This window comes from Melanostigma gelatinosum (genome assembly GCF_949748355.1).
Source record: "Melanostigma gelatinosum genome assembly, chromosome: 13".
Classification (NCBI taxonomy): Eukaryota; Metazoa; Chordata; class Actinopteri; order Perciformes; family Zoarcidae; genus Melanostigma; species Melanostigma gelatinosum.
The window spans coordinates 11,459,214-11,480,543 of record NC_136646.1 but is presented as its reverse complement, the minus strand read 5'-3'; the positions used below and the strand labels follow the sequence as shown (position 1 = coordinate 11,480,543).

The following is a 21,330-nucleotide window of genomic DNA, read 5'->3' as shown; positions in this document are numbered from 1 at the left end:
ATAGAGTGTCGTCTAACTCAGTAGTACATTTGCCCCACGCCTTGTGTTTGGTTACACACACACACACACACACATTAGTGAGGTAACTGGACCATAGTCACTGGATGAGAACATGTGCGAAATGCCCAAATAGCAAATAATGGGAACTGATGTTGCAGGTCTTTGACTTCACTTGTCCTCAACACTGAGCAGGTTGTCTCCACACAGCAGGAAGGCTTTTTCTTTTCCTAACATCTGATCAAATTATGCTTTTAGAACAAAGTCAGCATCTTTTTGACAAGCGCTCGCATTTAGAGAAAGTCAGTCCGTTTGATTTATTTAGTTCAGAGTGCCGAAGTTCGTGCAAAGTGACAGGTTTCATAGACGCAGACACGATAGAGGGAGGAGGACATGACAAAAGAAAACGATTGCATGGAACAAATGCTGAAGTAGAATCTGACTTCAGCATGAGTGCATCTCACTCGCAACAATAGCAAACTACTTCTGGAGCAAAAATAATTTTGATTTGATGCTTGTAGGTAAATAATGTCATGGACCATTTTGGGACGCTTCAGTATGCAAATACTGTGAGGAAATAAAATGTCCTTTATATCATTAACAAATCAACTCTATGTGTCGTGTCAGCCATTGCAAGGACCATAAAATCCATTAAAAAACTCAAGGTACATGTAAATACGTGAAATTTCAATACATGAAGGCACAAAATGTATCATGACTCACAGTTACGTGTTTGTGAGAGAGACAGAGAGAAAAGAGCTGTTGTATGGCATCATCTCCGTCCTCCACGAGCACTATTGTATTACTCTGTCTCAGCAGTTATTTCTCCATCCGTCTCTCTCACTCTGAAAAGGGTGCAGATTGAAAAACAATTTGTGGAATAAGAACGGCAGAGATTGATGAAAAAAATAAAGAGTGAAAAAAAGTGAATTAGATGACAAATGCTGAGCAAGGAGGATGGATGGATGGAGAGATAGAGGGGTAACACGATACTTGACAGCAAGAATGAGAATGAGACAGGAGAGGAGAGGAATGAGTTTCCTGTTAATAGGAAATCCAATCCAATCTCGTCTGCTGTCTGTTTCTGTGTAAGTGTGTATGTTTGCCTGATGCTCGGGCAGCAGGATCCACCTGCTTAAACATTGTTCTTTCTGCATAAAGATTAGGGCATCTAGACAAACACTGTATAATCACATCCTTTAGATGCAAACGAGGCAGTCCTCGCTGCAGAGCCGGCAGATATCAGATGTACAAAGACACCAAGAGTCTCAGAGGACAGGAGGACTGATTGACCTGTCCGTAGACACACAGGGCAGTGATGCATGGAAAGAGAGAAGATGAGGGGGCAAAAGGCTGCACAGCGGGAGAGAAGATTTGTTGAATGTGGTTTGGGGAGGAAGACTCATAAGCATTATGACAGACGAGTGTCAGTCCGTTTCTCTGGAAGATGAGGTCTCTAGCAAAGCCATCAACAGCACTTTTATCACTTCATCTCTGCTGTGATCATTGATGTGACGCAGGATTAGCAGGCCAAGGCTGCAGACCACACATTATAAGGAACATTAACATCACTAGAAGATGGAGAGCTTCCCATTACAGAGACGAATGTTGACTTATATTGTCTAATGTTTTACAGATGTTACCATCTGTCTTACTATGTTGTTGAGTTATAGCGATGTGGTGACACTGGTAAATACATTGTAAGGCGAAAAGTCAGATCAAATCATCAGGTCTCCAACTTAATATGCAAGCTCAATCATGTCCATTCAGGTGGGAATCTTTAATAAGGATGTCTACAGCCGTTAGCGGCCCTGTGAGGCTAGCACCTTGAGCTAAATGCTATCGGTAGAATGTTAACATGCTCACACAGACAATGCTACCTTTTTGTAGCAGACATAATGTTTGCAAAGCAGTTAGCATGCTGACATTTGCTAATTAGTACAACAGAGACTATACTGGGGATGTGATTGGTTTGCAGGTGTTTTGTCATAAACCTCAGATTAAAATGTTTGACCTGATGATGGCGCTACATGAAGATTTCATACAGAGGGGGATATGCACATGTGTACCAATTGTGGCGATTGTGTTATTCACAGAGTATCTGGTGCCGGCCTTGGCTGTCAGAACAGTGTGAACCCCGACAACAGGTGTCAGAAGAGTTGAGACGGACTTCAGAAGCAATATGAGCTGCAGCACCTTGTGATGAGAGTTGGTGAGTGAGTATATTCAAAGACACGTTACAAAGATTTCCACCAAAGTAACACATAAAGTTAGGTTGGGTTGTATATATCATTGGATGAATTGATGTTGATGATAAGTGATGACTAAGAGGGATTACTTTTTTTTATACATAATTCATTTTCATACATTTTTTTTTTTTTTTTTAGGAAAATCCTGCATAGTATACCTTTCACTGTGGAAATAATTGATTGATTTTTTTCTGTCATAATTCAGATCACATTTATTAAATATTCTAATGTCCGTTGTGCAAAGACAATGTGAATTCTGTTGAGTCGATGTGGCAGGTGGGCAGAAAGAGCGGCGTCAGGAAGTCACATGTTGTGGCTTTAATGTTTGAGTTATGGATCAGCCCATCATCCAACATGTAACCGGAGGATAACATTGATCCGTTTTCACATGCGAATTGATCTAAATGGCAGTAAATGTAGCATAGTCACAGATTTTATGTTTGTTTCCTTCATGTTTACAAGCATATGTGCAAATATGCACATATACAATAGAACCACACAAGCTTGTATCACACCAGCAGCACATGGCCACATCTGGCCATTATGATAAAAAGCAACGACGCCTGTCTGTCACAGACGGCCTGATGTTTACACGATCCATTTGTTAATCCGAGGGCGACTCTGTGTCAACACACTACTAAATGCTGCACAATATAAAAACATCAGGCCGATAACAAGACCGGCGTTCGTGGGGAAAACAGCACCTGCTCTGCTCTCTCATCCTGCAGACGTCTGATTTTATTTGCTCTTTTATGGCCAGAATAGGTTGAAGAGTCATTCCTAAGTGGATGGGCCATTAACACACATTATGCTAACCGTGTGCTGTGAAAGCCAGCCGCATTGCAGTCGCAATCTAATGTAAGTCAAGGACTCGCTCGAGTGAAGGATCCTCCTGGACAACACTCTGCCAGTTGCGAGACAGAGAGGAGGGTCCTCTATCATTATATCCATCAATCAGTTAAACAGCAGATTAAAGCCATGAGTGAACATTAAATGAGGGGTGTGTGTGTGTTTGTCTTCAGATTATTCTGAGCTCATTTATTTATGTCCATAAGGCGCTCACATTTGTGTATGGACGTGTCTTCAACACGTGTGTGTGTTGCTGTTGCGTGTTCGTTCCACGGATGTATAACGAGAACTGGAGTCAGTGTTGAAAGGCAGGTTCCCGTTCATTTCTATGAAAAGGTGCTCAGTGGTGCGTGATGGCTCAAATGCAGAGTGATGAAATAACCGGATCTTCCGGCTCTGTGGTGCCCATAGAGCAGCGCACCAGCATTTCCTTTAACCTCGCCTCCCAGCCCTTGTTCTCTGGCTCATTTATAATTAATAGATGACCACTCTGGCTATTCATGGCTTCAACTTGTAGGACCTAATGATTTAGGTAAGGGATATTTAAGTGTTCCTATTTAGAAGTTGGTTCTAATTTACAGACAACTGTTTCCCAATGTAAGTCTATGGGAAAAAAATAGTTTGGGTCCAATGCCTTCGCATGACGGACCCAGAAGATGCTAAATTCCAATGTTTGCTCAGAACGAAAATGAAATGTTTCTTCGAAGCCCGGCGCTCTTCCTGGCTTGGTTGATATTACTACCATACCATAATACTGTTGACCTTTCTGTTTTATTGCCTTGCTTTGGCTGCTTTGTCTGTCAGAGCACTTTGTAAACTCTGGTTTTAAAGGTGCTCTATAAATAAAGTGGTTATTATTATTATTACCAAGTTTCTGTTAGCTAGAGCAAAAATAAAATAAAAAATACAATTTGTCTATGTGGTCGCTCCAGCCAACAGGAGCTAGAGAACACTGCTAACTATGACACAAAGAGGAGAAGCCTGTCATAGATATGAATGGGAAGACATTGCAATTCAACTGCGCCACAAACTCTCACCTACAAAATGAGCACAACGTTAATTCAACACGTGTAAAGCTGAGCATTACAACAATGACTGCATCAGTGTTAGCTAGGCATAGACCTGTATGTGTGTTGCAGCGAGTGAAGAGGTTGGGTTTGACCCTTGAGAGACACTATGATTCAGTCAAGTTAATGCACTGGCATCTCATGTGCATTGATCCGCTCCCTGCTAATGTCCCACAGCAGCTTGACTTGTTGGACCTATGAAGTGCACACCTACAACCACAGTATGATCGGATTAGATCGGCTCAGAGGGCATCCACCCAACCTGCACGCTGAGTCATTGGTGCTGTCATTGAATGCAGCAGCATTAAAGACGGTTTTAATGAAGTCACGCAAATGATGGATTTTCTTTTTTTTTTCCCTGTGCAGCCCAGAAATGCAAAGTCTTCTTATCTTAGTACAGCGAGAAAACGCAACACGGTGTTTCATTTTATAGCCCGTGAAAAGAGAAATTGGTTTATTTTAATTCCTAGAATGAGTTCATCCACAACTAGCTGCAGTGTGTTTTGTGGAGGAGGTAGAAGCAGAGTGGAGATATAGTCGAGCAGTTCGGGTATAGTGTCTCCAAGCCTTTGAACATACTGTATGATTCATGACTTCTCAACAGAAACAGACATAATACATCTTTCAAAGACTGGCATTTTTTCTCGCTGTTCCTCGCTGTTCCACCTGCAGAGATACATCACCACTCACCTGCATCATCCCGGATTTGAGAATATTAGTTCACAAATAAGTTAACTTCAGGCTGAGTTATGACCGTGGCTCCAGAGTTTTGGTCGCCACACTAAGTGTTGATGTCATTGATATTTTACTGCTAATGGAAAGTTTTAAAATCCCCAAAGGAACAAGTCGGCCAGTGGACACTTTAAATATTTATGCAATGGCGTATGTTTTGGTAGAAATGTAACTACTTATCTAAATTTAATTTAGGAGAAGAAGAAAAGAGGAGAGAAAAGTGAGAGAGTTGTTTTAGAAAACTTCTCTGAAAAATCATCAACAACCTCAGGGTTCAACTGCATGTTCAGTTTCTACACCATCACACCACGGTCCGTCCCCTATAGAGCAAGCATGTGTGTATATGTGTCTGTAAGAGGGAGAAAAAGTATGTTCACTGACTCACAGAGCTCGTGGGAATGAATAATGATCAATACTTTGACCTTTGTTGTTGCCACCCGAAGGGTAGCTGCCGCACCCACGGGAGCCAGCGCTCAAAACTTAAACACCTCACTACCGCGTGTCAGCGTGTGTGTGTGTGTGTGTTTAGATGCAGCACACATACAGCTGCAGGGGTCACAGTGCATCCGACATGCTGCACAGTATTCCAAAGATTCTTAACTCTTTACTTCTGTCATCTCGCAGAACATAAAGACATGAACAGAAGGTAGATGCAATGAGATGATGTGTGAAAGCGAGAGAGAGTAAAGGGAGTGAGTGGCTGAAAGAGAAGGAGCAGAAGGTGTGTTTGAGTGATTTCCTCCAGTCCCCTCGCTGGGCTTAGCTTTATCATTCGTTCAACAGCGGTTTGTACGTCTCCCCCTGCGTGCAACATTAACAACACCTGCCAGGAGTCCGGACACACACACATCCTCACCCTCTCTCAAATCACATCACACACACACTCGCAGAGACACACACACACACACACACACACACACACACACACACACACACACACACACACACACACACACACACAGAGGATTTCGGTTATAGGAGTCGTTGAATGGGGGCCGTCAATAAATGCTGCTGACATGGAATCGGAGGAGACAGACGAGACAGGTGAGTTGGCGAGCGGGGAGGTGGGGGGGAGACAAGGAGACGGAAAGGGGGAGTAATTAGGAGAGGCATGCGATGGGGTGGGGAGGAGGGATGGGGGGGGGAAGGTGACTGTAGAGATGAGACGGATAGCTGAGAGTGGAAAGGTGGGGTGAAGGGTGAAGGAGGGAATCTAACAGGACTGACGTCCCCCCCCCCCCCCCCCATCCAGTGGCGAGCGTGATTCAACTGCTGCGATGAGACGGATAAGGGGCCAAACTATTGATGGCGGGGACGGTCAGTTGACCGGTGTACCACTTTGGTCCGGACTTAAATGTCTCAGCTATTCTCACTCCGAACACGACGAATACTGAAACTTTGTGTCTCCATAGTCATTTTTGCATCTCTTTGTAGTTGTTTTGGTCTCTTTATGGTCCTTTTGTGTCTCTTTGTTGTCCTTTGGTGTTACTTTGTGGTCATTTTGAATCTCTTCCTTGTTGAAGCGTATGTCTTTGACATTTTGGAGGTGAAGGCCAGGGTGGCCAGTTAAACTTAGGGCCCCTGCCTGTGCCCAGTAGGCCTGTTCAATAATCCATCCATTCCCCAGTTCACACTATGACGTTCTTAGGTACCCATGCAGTGTCCGTTTTGGACGTGGTGTCACTTTCCGAGCAGAAACGTACATGCACAATAAACATAGGTTTAGTTTGCTTTTCAGGTTTATTTCACTTGTCTCCTCTTATCGGCTTTTTTTCTTCCATCCCGTGTCTTCTCTTCTTTTCTTGTCCCGGTAACATCTGACTCCAGGCCACAGGAATGCGTTCTCTCTTTCCGTCCTTCTGGGTGAAACATCCGTCTCTCAGCTGAGTGCTGCCATCTGTCAGTTTCATCAAGGTCTCTGATGGTTTTCTCATCCCCCTCATTTCGACATCACGCCATTCTCTGTTCAGGTGAGACGAGTCCAGATCAGATGCTGCGCTTCAATGGGTAAGTGTTTGTCATTGCATCTCAAGTAGCTACCAAATGCTTCATGTCGAGCAGATATCAACAAACAGCTCAAAGCGAGAACGGGAGAAGACCAAAACATTTTAAGACCAAAATTGAAACTAATGCATTTCCCCAGAAAGGACAGTTCCTAATGGGTCAGTTCTTTTACTGAGTTACAGTAAATAAAAGTATCCTGAGAGGAAGCTTTTTTAAAAGCGCTGCTGTATTTTAAATCCAAACTTCCATCATTTCCCGAACTTTTCACTGCATGTTTTCAAACTAGATTAAAAATAAGGCAATGTTATTCTTCTATTCACCTCAATCAGAAGCCATCTTTATCATTATAACACTACTTGAAGAGCAACAGACGTCAGACATCGGCTTGCACTCAGCGACTCACCTTACCGCGATTTTGCCAAGCGTGGCGGAGAACTACGGTGGCCTCCAGGTCACGCAAGTCTCTCACTTGAACCAGTGTTTGGTCGGGAGACATTCATCAGTTTGGAACGAGCGCTTTACTTGCGCAGTTAAGAGAATTTGGTAAAGAAAAATGTGGTCTTTTAAAACAGAATTTTACTTTAACCTTGCATCTCACACTTCATTCGTTTCCAATTTCACACCAAAGTAAAAGAACCAACCTGAGGAAAAACTCAACAAAAAGACTTTTCATGGGTTGCGTATTACAGAGTAATGACACACTGTGTCCGCCTGTCGCTGCCAGCTTCACATTTTAAAATATGCTTATTTAGGGTGAGTGAGTGTGAGTGGGGGAGGGGGAGGGGGTGTCCTTGGAGCTTACTTTTATTCATTTAAAGCCAGAGTGACGATAGAGTAGCTCCAAAGTAGAGCTCTGAAATCAAATTGGGACTGGAGCCAGATTGGACAGCAGAGCTCAACTCTGACTAGCAACACTACGATGCTTTCCTACCTGTTCTTCCAATTGTCTGTTTTGTATCTTATTTCAATTTCAGTGTGCTCTCATCTTCTCCTCCATTCCTGATTTTTGCTTTGTTGATTTTCTGTATGTTTTTATTTAATTTCCCATCGTTTGTCTGTGTGGCTCCTCTCCATCCTCTTGAAGTTGCCGAGACAATGTGTCCCCATGCATCCCGAATTAACACGGCCATCTATCTCGTTTCCTCTCCATCCATCTCCTCCCTCTCATTTGGTTGTCCTTCCCTGACTCTCTTTCTCTCACACACACACACACACACACACACACACACACACACACACACACACACACACACACACACACACACACACACACACACACACACACACACACACACACACACACACACACACACACACACACACACACACACACACACACACACACCCTACATTTTTTTTTCTTTTTCTAACAACACACATCTATGTGGTCGCATCATCCTCCTCCCCTGGCACATTTTGTATCCCCCATTCTCTCACCCTTAAATCCTTGATTTTCCCTCACCCTCCCCCTCCCTCTCGTTTATCTCTCTCCTTCCATTCCTGTGTCCCTCCACTCGTCTGGCAGGATCATTTGGCTGCAGCAGAGGGGCTCTTGTGCTCCAGGTGTGGCGCATTGAATGATGACCACAGGAGGACCAGGATGTCACACACACACACACACACACACACAGTGAGCAGCCAATGGCTCCATCATTGCAGTAACCAGCATTTCTCCTATTTTCTTTCTTCTCTTTCCAGGAAAACTATCTGTTATGTTTTGCCAGTCAGCCTTTGCTTTAATAACCGATTCAGATAATAGTGTTGTCACACTGTGACTAATACATGGGCTTATATAATATATAACTATATGCTTATTTACTGTGCCAATAAGCATGGTCCAGTCCTTTTTGAGGTCTAAGTCTCCATGGGACAAATGTGTCTTCCATGCCATCTCCTCATCCACTGGGTCCTCGTCAGAGCCATTACTCTCTCTCTTTCCTCTCTCATTCCAAATGGATTAATTCAACCAGCTGATTAAATAGGCCACGGCATCAATAGTTGTCAAGACTGCGCTATCATAATCTTGCCTCGATGCTCAATGAGGTGTAAAAATGGCGATTATAACTTGTTGGGAGAGACAGAAGATTCATTGTATCTCGATGGGAGTTTGTGAATGGAAGTCATCGTTCACGGTAAATCAGCAAGACATTTGCAACAGCCGGGGAGCATTTCTGAATTAATTACTTTTATTGATATTTTTTGTGCGAGCTCGCCTTGAGGGACAGATTGATGCAGTTTCTGCATTCATCACAAAATGGAAATAGCTCCATTGTTAGTATAAGCTCAATCTGGCAAAGTAGATAAAAGGGTTTGAAATGCAGCAAAACAATGTGGACATGATAAATTAAACAGCTAATTAACCAGTCAACACTGCTGCTACAAAACAGTTTTACTCACAACAGCCTGTGTCAAGTATACAAGTTGTTATTGCATCAAGTTATTTGGTATTCAAGAGAAAATTGTACTTAACTAGCTGTGCAAGGTAGCTCTGTTTCTGTCGTAGCATATGCTTTCACTGGCCTTTTACTTCAGGGTGAAGAACGAGAGAGATGGGCTCTTCTCTTGCGCAACCAAGCAGAAAAGAGAACAAGTTTAGGACGTACTGTGTGATGTTGACAAAGGTTGAGAATCTTCTCGGGAATAGTACACCACAACCTCATCTCCTCCCCTACAAACGCTTTAATAACAGAAGTCATTACATTCTAAACCTGTTTTTATTTGCATGTTGGCGCTGTCGAGAAAGATGAGTCTCTGCAAATCCTAAAAGGCATATAGATCATTTAACTGTTTTTTACAGAGTTGGGTTTCATTCGCCTTTTGTATACTCCCTGGAGCCAATCCCAGCATGCATTGGGCGAGAGCCAAATTATCCTGGACAGGTTGCGAGTCCATTTTTGGACTGTGGAAGGAAACCCACTCTGACCCGAGCAGATACCACGAGACAACATCAAGTCCCTTGCATTTTGTTTCCCATTTTGAATATTGAACCGAATATGAGCCCACTGAGAGCAGGATGTGATGTTTTGAATGATACACATGCCCTTGACTTTGACTTGTGAAATGTCTGTTTCTAACCGTTCTCGGTGATCTGTGTCAAGGCAAGTTTATTTGTACAGCACATTTCAACAACAAGGTAATTCAAAGTGCTTCACATGAAACCATTAAAAGTATAAAGGCAAAAGTAAAGGAGATTTAAAACATACTTCAGCGTCCTGCAGGCTCTGCTGCCATAATACACACACACACACACACACACACACACACCTCAGAAATCCACCCACACACTCATGCACCCTTAGAGAGCAGGTACTGCAGCACACATTTAAAACACACCCACACACACACTTCACAACCGGACGAGTTACTGACCGGAAGAGTCAAAGCACTGTCATACATAAAGTTCATTTCAACATATCTTATCATCAACATTTAGGATTGTCTTTGACACTGAGGGATTCATGCAATGGAAAAACAAAAAAAACCAATGCGTAAATTTAACCTTCACCAGGAGACATTCACGCTTTTACCCATTTCCTCACCAATTTATACTCGACGAGATAAGAATCTTTGTCGCTGATGGTGCGGCATTATAGAGGGGGTGTTTGCTGTAGTTTCTTAGAAGCGCGGCGGGGCCATAGTGTGTGTGTTTGTGTCTCCCCTGGCTGAAAATACTGCAGTCTTCGTCATGCCTGGCTGGCTCACAGCAGTGTGATGTAAGGGCCTATTCTCTCCTCGGCTGCTTGAAAGTGATGGAGTCTAGTTGCGCTGTGCTTTGTAATGGGAAGAGACTAAATCAAATGAGACAGACATTGATCGTGTGTGTGCGTGCATGCGTGCGTGCTGCTGTGGCACTTAGGGCAATACAACACAAAAAGTGCGTGAGCCCTGAGAAAATGGGGAGCGTCCAATGTCTCCTTTTTAAAATGTTCAGTGGTCTACACACACACAACATGAAATACAGGCGTCCACAACCACACAAACAGAAGGACACTCACGATGCCCCACTGATGCCTCTGCATCCTGCAGAACTACACAGGGGTTACACCTCCAAGTTCAGTTTGATTTCCCTGTTAGGTCACTGAAAGATACATTTGCATAGAGTTCAATTCACCCATCAACTGGATTACTACTCAGCCAGTGAAAACCACCGGGTCATGTTTTCGGTGGCTCTGGAGAAAGCTTTACAAAGTTTGAATTGGGTTTAAAAAAGAAGGGGCATTTAGGAGGCAGGGTGGTAGTAACGAAAGAGTTATTGAGTGGCACTGTGGGAAATCAGTGTTCTTTCAGCTTCACCGATACTACAGCACAACAACTGATATCTCGGCCTCTACTGCTTCGAGTTTGACCCTTTCAAACAGTCTCTTGCCAACTTCATTAAAGTGAAGCACTTATCATGCTTTAATGTAGTTTTGAGCAGGCTTTGTAAAGCGTACAGTATACTCCTTGGAGTTGGTGGGGCAGGCAGACCATTTGTGGGGGCAATGCCATGCCTGGAACAGGTCTTGCTCAGGAGAGTCTGTATTAAGTCGAGGAAGAACCAGAGTGACCTGGGTGTTTAATTCTCCACCTCTCTTAAGCCCTGAAGAAAGGGCGTCGTCACACTGTGATTGGCCAAGAGCTAAAATGCGCCAAGCTGCTCTCAATACTTAATTAGGAGCCGGTAATCACACTCTGCTCAACAGGTGATCTGAATAACCCTCCAATCAACTCAGGGGAATTGTGACATTCGGCTAAAATTAATTGGGAAAAGGGAAATGACAACAAGTACCAAAGAATGAGGGAGTGCTACAACGTGACTGAGCTAAAATGTTTCTAAGTGCCCTCTTAACTTGTTGGGTCTCATCACCTGTTCTTCTTTTGTCCCTGGCAGATATCTGTCTGAATAAACTGCATGTCGGAGGTATGGTGGGACTCCTGTTGAACCACTTGCATCAAAGAATTCGGCTTAAGATTGAGGTCTGGCCAACGGTAAAAAAAAGAGCTGAAATTTTCAGCCCCAATTCAAAAAGCGAAACAGGATTGAAACAAAAACTTGGTTGGCAACGAAACGACAGTACTTGGTTTATTTTAGAAAAATATCATGTTTTGTGCTAGTGTGGTCAAAACAAGTATGTTTGTTACATAGCTTAAGTTATGTAAGTTAAGTAGACTATGCTACATAAGTTTAGTACGTTATGTAAGTAAACCTACGTACACGCGTTCTGGTTTCACACACGAACAGTGGTCTCATGGGTGAAAGTCCCATGTTTGTTTGACCTTTCCATCTTACGCCACCTCCTCCCTCCGTGGACTTAAACAGACTTTGATGAGAAAGGTATTTTTGATAAGTCAGGATGAAAAATATATTTCCCTCGGTGTATGGGAATGTAATTTTAGGAAACCAGACCGAAGAGCTTTTGAAAGTTTGATCTGTGCTTTAAAAACTACCGAAGGGAAAATAAGTAGTTTGATTCTCTTTCTAAATTTGTCCCAGGACACTGTTTCTCGTTGCTCTTTGTTTTACACAACGAGCCACATCTGATATACCCTGTGCAAGCTCATTTAATCAGGCGGTACCTGGAGTGTTGTATTATCTAACTGGGAAAACTCAAAGTTACATCAATCGATATTTTTGATCTGATCATGGAATCAAAGGACTCGCTATAACTCGTACTGTCGATCCCACTGAGAATCAACACCCCACTCTGCAGCATTATGCAGCTTCCGGCCAGTATTGGGGAGACTTTGTGTCATTGTTGCTCGGAACAAAAAATTAGCCACATCTTTGACTATTCAAGAGGCTGTCCTTTATCAAACACATCTCAAGTACAGCCTCCTTTGTCATCATTTTACCTTTTGTCTTTGTGTCTTTTCACCCTGTTCCCGTACCTTCCATTCATCTCTATTAAATTCTCTCCCTCTCGGCGTGTCTCTATTTCTACCTCTCTTTGTCTTCTCGTCTTTTTGTCTGTCGAGCAGCTTTCCCACCTCATTGTCGCCTCCCTTTTCTTGCGGTGGGACGCATACACTCCCCTCTCCCATTGTCTTCTGGCCCACAGCATTACGGGCCACCCAAATAAAGAAAGGAAAACACAATTTGTATTCTGGGCCACGTCTGCGATGTGAGAGGAAAGCGGAGAGAGGGTGGGGGCGAGAAGGGGAGGGGGTTGTTAAAGTCACAGTTTGAAGTTGGTTAAATCCATCGGACATAGAGTATCTGGGGGCGTTCGCCTACATTGTTGGCAGATTTCTTTCTTCTTAAGGAGCGAAGTTTGACCTTAAGCCATCAAAAGACAAAAGACATCCACTTTATATCATAATTATGAGTCCCACTTCTGCTGCTACTTGCAATTAGACATTCCTCTATTTGAGTATTATTCACCCATCTAATTCTGTGCGTCATTACACAAGTGGTTCGTATATTGATACATGACATGACTGCACTGCGCTTGGTGGTTGTTTAGTGGTGTCTGAATATCGAGTGGCCTCACAGTTGGATAAGGATGCGTGCGAGAGTCTGTGAGAGCCGCACATCAACTCGAGCGCTCGTCAATACCCTTTTCCTCAGCGCTGCAACACGACGTGGTGTGCGTACATGCATTAGAATCTGCATTCGCTCGAGCGAGCAGCGCCGGGCCGCACAAACGAGTGTGCGCACTGGTGCCAATTCATGCCAGTATGTGTGCGCTGCCCTGTGTCCTTCACCCCGGCAGTGATGCCCGGTCAGCAGCAGCAGCAGCAGCTGACACTCTCTTGTCACTGGCAGCAACTCCTGCAGTAAAAGAGAGGGATTGAGGAGGTGGGACGGGGGGGGGGGGGGGGGATGGAGCTCCATTGACCTTGCAGCAGAAAACCCGAACAGTCACAGCAGTAGAAGCACACTCTCGGCTGCTCGCACACAAAGACAAGCGCTCCAAGAGGGGCATTGCATATCAACTCACGCACTCTCCCTGTGTTCATCTCTCATGTTCATTCTGGCACTCGGTCCACACTCTAGTGCTCAGGACTGGCCTCGGGCCCGCTTGCCGAGGCCAGCCGTCTTACACAGCAAGAGAAAGAGTCGAGAGCAGGATGGAAGATGGAACGGAAGGCAAGGGGGTTGAGGATGGAATATGCACGCAAAGGAAAGAAATGTGCAGCCATTCACCAAGCCACAAAAGACAGAGACAGTGTAAACGAGGTATATCTTCAGGGGAAGACGTGAACAAAGTCCTGCGTACTTGTATGACTGTACATGCTAAAAAATCTCCATGAGCACACGGCTTCTTAACATGTAAGGTAATGTGTGTCATCACTCCCACAGAAAAGCACACACACAATCACCCATGACAGTAGTCAACTTCGAAAGAGTTTGCTCCTTCGAAGTGCAATTTGAAGGCTCAGAAAAGCGTCGTCTGTTTCCAAACCAACTCCTCTCGCCGATGATGCCTCAGGGTGGAGTCACCAGATTGAATGACACTGAGGTGAATGGGAGCGCAAACCTCGGATGAACTGTGTAATTGAGTGCTGCCTCTGCTGCTGCCTTTTGTTCATCCTGCTGGATCAGATCACTGATATGAATTCCTGAATGAAAACATCACAGTATTTAAACTCTTTGAGACGTATTTTATTGCTCACAGCCCACAGGGAAATACAATGCAAGTTCAATCGTGTTTGTCGTTGTATTTTACAGGAGGTACGGAGCCTTTGTGTTCCATTTTGATCCGTGACAATGAGACAAAATATTCACTTGTGTTCTGTTAAGTCTGACTTGATTCTGTTATTCAGTTATTTTTCTTGTCCTTCTCTGTTCATGAAGTAGAGTCATACATATTGTGTTCTTGTACACAGCAAATGTGTGTACAAGAGAGAGAATGAGAGAGAGACGCGGGAAGCAATGATGTTAAATCATCAGCTTTGGGTTCGGGCCAGCTTCAGGTCAGATTTGGGCCTAAAGCTTTGAGCCAAAGCCCTGACCATGGCTCTGGCCCCGAATGAATCAGCCCAGCTTCAGAGTCTTCCGGCCCACACTCCGCTGGGAATGTTTCAGCATTGAGCCGAGCAGCAAAGTACTGTAGGGAAATTACAGAGATTCTACACCTGTAGAGAGAGGGTGATGGGATGAGGAATGCAGATTACATGAAATGTAGACTCAGGCAATTGGAAATAAAGGTCAGACGAAAAGGGGGAATACGGGAAGGGGAGGAAGCGATACATGGAAGAGAAACTTCCCCCCCCCCGGCCTTTGTTCCTGAGGGGCGGGATGCGGCCGGGGAGTGATGGATATTGTTCACAATGAACGCTGCTTTCCACAACAGCGGCTCATCTCGCCTAATCTCCGCTACTGACATGAGCTGTCAGTCACTTCGCGGGTTTGACGATGTAATTCCATCTGACCGTTGACAGTTCGTTGCTCCACGTTAACTTGAGCTGTTTCAAGATAACTCTGCTTTGCATACACGGCACTACAGGCCTGTACGGCAGCTTTTTCCTTTTCCCACTTGTGCTGTGCTGGGAGGCAAGAAACTTTTCTCTCACTTTGAATAATCCGACTTTGAAAATATTAGATGTGGAACAGGAAACAGGTGAAGAATTTTAAGCGGTGCTCCATTTTCAGAAAGTTATACTTTGAAGAACGCAACTAAAGATTAACCCCTAGGAAAGGGATGCAGCCTTATAGAGGGTTTTTTTCTAAAATTTTAAATAAATGCTGTAAAATATGTATGTATTGTAGACATTTTTGAAAAAAAGCTTATTCCTTTTTTGAGTTAAATAACACTCAATCAATCTTCTCATGCGAGTTCATTTCCAGTAATATTTGCATGAATAATGAGTCGATTGTTTCAAGTTTTGAACAAAGATCGTAGTGTGTGTCAGAAGACACACACTGTGTGACAGAAGAACCACAGAGGGAGCAGATTTTTGCTTTATTCAGCACCGACGTTGCACAACCCAACACAGAACAAAATGACAATGTGTTGACCGGGTAAACGTTTCACCTGAGGATTGATTCACTGCCTAAGAAAACCAACGTAACTCTAAAAATACTTGACTTTGTTCCCAAAAGATGGAAGCTTGAAGTGGCTTTCATAAAATAGGTCACATCATCATCCTATTACATTTTTCTTTTCTAAAAAAAAAAAATCCATTTTTGCTCACGTTCGCTCCCATCTGACCACGGGTTCGTTAAAATTCTCATTTAAGAGGTCACAGGTTTTCTAATTGGAAGCGGCCTGACCTGTCACAGTCTAAAGTTAGTTTCAAACATTTTGACCTTATTAAAAAATGCTCACGCTTCTGTCAGCCCGGTCCTCAGAAACAACCCTTCAAATAGCTCGAAGCACCTTTTGGACCCGAGTTCCCCCCTTGAGGAAAAGAAGTGCTTTGCATGAAGAACATTTGACAAAAGGTGAGTGACTCTCTAGTGTGCATGTGTGGTTCTATAAGAGGGTTAGGGGTTAATTAAGCGCAAAGGAGCAACAACAGAGAACACAATCAAACCAAAAGGTATTCATAGTAATGCAGGTATTGCAACTTATCCAACCATAAGTGCAGCACAACAACTGAGAGCTTTTATTTTGGGTGCAACACCTTCACATGACCTCACGGAGTCCAGCTGAGCAACTGCAGGCACACACACACACACACACACACACACTAACAAGCCCCAAACCGGCTGCGTCGGGCACGTTTTTCACTGATCAACTTCTGTATCAGTGCGACCATCAAGCGCTCTCCAGACACCTCGCACAGCATCTGCCCTTGACCGTGGCGATGAGGGCTCACTGGTGACGAGCCTGTCTGCAGCCCTCTGTCAATAGGCCCATTATGATATCGTTTCTAAATGCTGGTGTGTGTGTGTGTGTGTTGTGGTTGTGGTTGGTGGGAGAGATTTGTGTTATCTGTGACCTGCTCTGCATCAGTGCACAGTTTGTACATGTGCGCACCTGCATGGGCCAATTTGTATCAGTTTGCATCTGCGGGACGAGGTCCAGTGACCCGTGCTGCTATACGGTATATCAGAACTTGCGTGTGTTATCAACCTAGAGGACTTTGCATGCAGCCCGATAAGCAAATACAGCATAAAGTACGCTATGCATGCTATACAAGCTGTACAAGATGACTCTAAGTGTTTGTGATTGCAGCCAACCCCCCCAGTTTCCCTTCTTTTCTTAAATCGGTCACCCCAGCAAAAAAAAAGAACAAACTCTTCCTCATTCTCTTTTATCAAAATCTGTTTTAATTAATGCATTTTAACAAGGGCCCCGAACACCGGGTGCTTTTCATGAGAATATCAGCCCAAATGCAAATTGTCTCCGGGCGAGCTTTGTGCCGAGGCTGGAAACATTGTTTTAATTATCCAGAAAACCTCCTAAGTGGTGGACAGGCTGTGGTGACCATAAGCTCAGCAGTCGCAACGTATCTTGCGGTCGCATTTCAGCTCACAGGTGGTGGAGGATGTGCAGAAAAGATCACAACTGATTCAAACAAAGGTTAAATGAGGAAAAGTAGGGAATGGGAAGAAGGAGAGAAAAAATACAAATAAAAGTCAAGATGAAAAACAAGATCAAAAGAAAGGCACCAGAGACAATAACTACATAAGGGCCGTGCTGCCTCTGAGATAACAAGCCCACACAAACAACCATCCCTCTATCTTTCCCAGTGAAATGGCCTTTCTCTATCCAGTCCGCCCACTGGCGGTCTTCCATACTCGCTCACATTCACCGTTGTGCAGCCACACAACAATGCACAGCAGAGGAGAGAAGATAGACAACCAGAGGGCAATTGGCAATGTAGCACAAATGATAGGCTGCCAGACAATAAACACACACACACACACACGCTACACACAACCATCACCACAACTGCTATGGGAGTGTCTTTTTTCATTGTGTGTGGTTTTGCATCAAGTCTGCATGCGTCTGCATGCGTCTGCATGCGTCTGCACGGTAGTAACAGATAAGGAATCAATTTCTATGTGCGGGTTGAAAATACAAATTGTTTGTGTGCGTTTCTGTTCCTTTGTACATTTTTAGGAATGGCAACATCGGCCAACTTTGGTGCCTCACAGCTATTGGATGGATCGTCGTGACATTTGTTACAGAGGTTCATTTGTTGGGTTTTTTTGCTTCTTTTTTTGGTTGGCATTTAGCATTTAGCCCAAAGCACTGCGGTACAACCTTGCCATGTTGCTAGCATGGCTGCAGATTCTTAGTCTTGTTTTACATTCGTGCCGTTGCAATGGGTCTGAAATTAAACCAGCTGAGATGCTTACATTTAAAATGACCATGCCTAATAGTGTTTTAAATGATTTCACACTTTTTGATTGATTTTTTTTATTTGCGGTAACATCTGGGCAGATGACTGCATGCCTCATTAATGATAATCATTAACGATAAGGACTTTTAAAACAAACCATTGAAGCAAGTCATCTTCGGATCATTCACCTCATTATGGACTCAATCATGAGCCATTACGCGGTGGTACAGACAAAGGAACAGTTCATCACCCGCCAAGAGGGAACACATTACAGGAGTGGCCTGTACAGTAGTAGAAAAATGACTGTGTGGATTTAGTTTAAACGTTTTGCAGAAATGAGTGTCAGCTTATCCAAGTGGTGAATTTTGTTGTGGCAATTTTCCTTGACGAATTCTGTTTTTTGTTGGTGGTTTGCCCCTGAACCGAAGTGTGAAGTGTGTCTGGATCAGTATGCTGTGATGGAGAGAGGGAAGTGCACGCTCACACACACACGCACACACAGATTAACACATTTTTATCTCAATTCACAGTCCATAAGAGCCTCCTCAGACCAGCATTTAGCAGCACTTCGAGTATTGTTATATCGTCAGAGCGCTTTAAAGGACCAACTACACCACATGTTGTCGATACAAACAAACGTACATCCGCTGAATGAATCCACAGGCTGACTGGTGTGGTGCTTTATTGCCTTTCCCAGTCGACCGGTGTCAATCCCACTGACACCGGTCTGAAATTTCTCCTACACTGGTTCTCTACACTTCCCTAAATGCACCAGTCATCAGTACTGCATAGCTCCACACACACACACACACACACACACACACACACACACACACACACACACACACCTACCGTACCTTTCTTTCTTTCTCTCATTGTCCTTCTCACACACACTTCTACCTGTCTGTCTCCCTCACACAACTGATACACATGCAAAACCTCTCACTCTCTCTCTCTCTCACACTCACACACACACACACACACACACACACACCCAGGCTTCCTCCCCCAGGAGCATTATATCACACCTGGGTATTTCACACTCCACAGAGCTCCACACTCGTTAAATCACTGATTTCCCATGAAATCAGGAGAGGATGCCACCATGCATCACTCCTGACTTTTATATGTAATGGAGAAGTGGTGATGAAGTTAAAAGGGACGTATGATGTGTGGGTTTGAGAGTGGAGAGAGAGAGAGAGAGAGAGAGAGAGATCGCAACGAGCAGAAGGGAATGTCCAGAGAGGAGGGTGATTGGTTGAAGTATAGTCTGTCATCTATAGGATCCTACTTGAGTGAGAGGAGGAGAATAATGGTTTCTTACTTTTATTCTCTCGTCTGTAAGGCTGATAACAATTCTTGCTTTTCTTCTAGCCTCTGTTTCACCATTATCTCCCGAGCGGTTCAACTCCTATCCGTCTGTTTCCTCATCTATGAAACGTACTTGCGGTGTAACTCAAGGATTGATTCTGGACCCTATTCCTTTTTCTATTTCCCCAAGGTATATAGTATAATACAGTGTCGCATATATGCAGTTGATACACAATTGTGTCATCCCGTCAACCCTGCTGATTCTTGGAATGTGGCAGCCCTAAAGGACTGATTTGAAGATGTTGCATGACATGTAATGTTCTCCATCTCAACATGGGCAAGAGTGGGATTACATGTTAAACCCCCGGCCTGGATCAAACCATTTTTATGACACAGAGAAAGTTATTTGTCCCATCTGGATTATTGTGTGAATGTCTTCCTCTTGATATCTCAACATCTACTTCCTGAACTTCTCATCAAATAGCTGCCTGATTGTTCCCATCTCACTTTCTGGCTCTATACTGTGACCTGAGAAGGTTTCTCTCTCCTCCTCCCTGTCTCACCTCCATCTCTCTCCCTTCTCCATCACCTCCCTGCCTTTCAACTCTACGCACCAACAGCACCTCCCCCCTCCCCAAACAAATGTCACTTTCTAAATTGGCCCGCATTGGCAAGGCAGGAGAGCATTTTCGTTTTGGACAGCTGTTAATCTAAGAGGGTTGACAGCGGCGGTGGCAGGGAGAGGGACGAAAATCTGGAGCAGCACTGGGAATGACGCAATGAGGGAGAAAGACGAAATTTGAGTCTGGGGGGGGGGGGGGGGAATAATCACCACTCGCGCCCCAGTCTGTCCACACATATGTCATTGTGATGCTGTGGAGTTGTGCCAATGTTGTTTCACGATACATCTTTCACCTTCTCTACATTACTGTATAGTATGGATGTTATTGTACAAGCGCATACCCTGCAGTTTCATTCAAGCCTCTGCTCGGCAGCCTCAGCATCAACCGCATAGGAATGTAATGGGATGTCATCCCCCTACTCCCCTTCTTTCTTTCACACACAGACACACAATGGAGCACACACACAGACACACAGCGCTCGGGGAACCAATCACCAGCTCCTGTTCTCAGGTCCTGTTTGTGAATGGGATTGTTACGGGAGAGGAGGAGGCAGGCACCGCTGAGGCATGCAGCGGCTTCACCGGGAAACATCAGCATCCCATTCTCATTTCTGAATTATTTCTCCCACTCTCTTCTGACTGTTCTATAATTCATTTTTAATGTTTTTTGTTGTTTTTTGTCTCGCGCCCTGATTTCCAATTTTTGCCGTTATCTCCATGAACTCTCTCTGTCTCTTTTGTTTTGTCTTTTTTGGATGCAGTAGTCGATTTTGACTCCCTTTCTTTTTCCTTGCTTTTATTTCATTTCTCCCCTGACACACCATTACCGTCATCATCATCATCATCATCATCATCGTCAAATAGCTCTGTTTGTTTCTTTTACGTCACTCTGCCGTATGCTGCAGAACAGCTGGTTTTCTCCACTACCCTTTTTATTCTTTTCTTTTCACCAGTCACTCCACCTGCCTCCTAAAGCAGCAGCTGATGCATGTAAGGTTAATGACCACCAACACACACACACACACACACACACAGACATACTGTGGACACTTACCTCCAGTGACAGAGTCTTCGTCCCGAGTGCTTCTGAATCCTCAGTAGTTGAAGGAAGAGCGACGAGCTTGCGAGCTTCTGGCGGCTGAAGAGAAGTGAAGAACAGAAAGACAGAAAGAGATAAAAGACAAGAGAAAGCAGAGAGAGTGAGAGGTATAAAGAGAAAGAGAGAGGAAGTGGATGAGAGCAGGCGGGATGTGGGATCCAAGAGGAAGAGGAGGAGGGTGCT

The 21,330-nt window shown here is 44.2% G+C and overlaps 1 protein-coding gene across 1 annotated transcript in view; it reads right to left on the bottom strand.

Moving 5' to 3' along the window:
- The window catches only part of pvalb6 (parvalbumin 6), a 35,286-nt gene extending 13,956 nt beyond the window's left edge, over nucleotides 1-21,330 (bottom strand). Inside the window, exon 1 of the mRNA XM_079281089.1 lies at nucleotides 21,103-21,330. The gene's annotated coding sequence lies outside the window, so the exon portion shown is untranslated. The remainder of the gene's footprint in view (nucleotides 1-21,102) is intronic.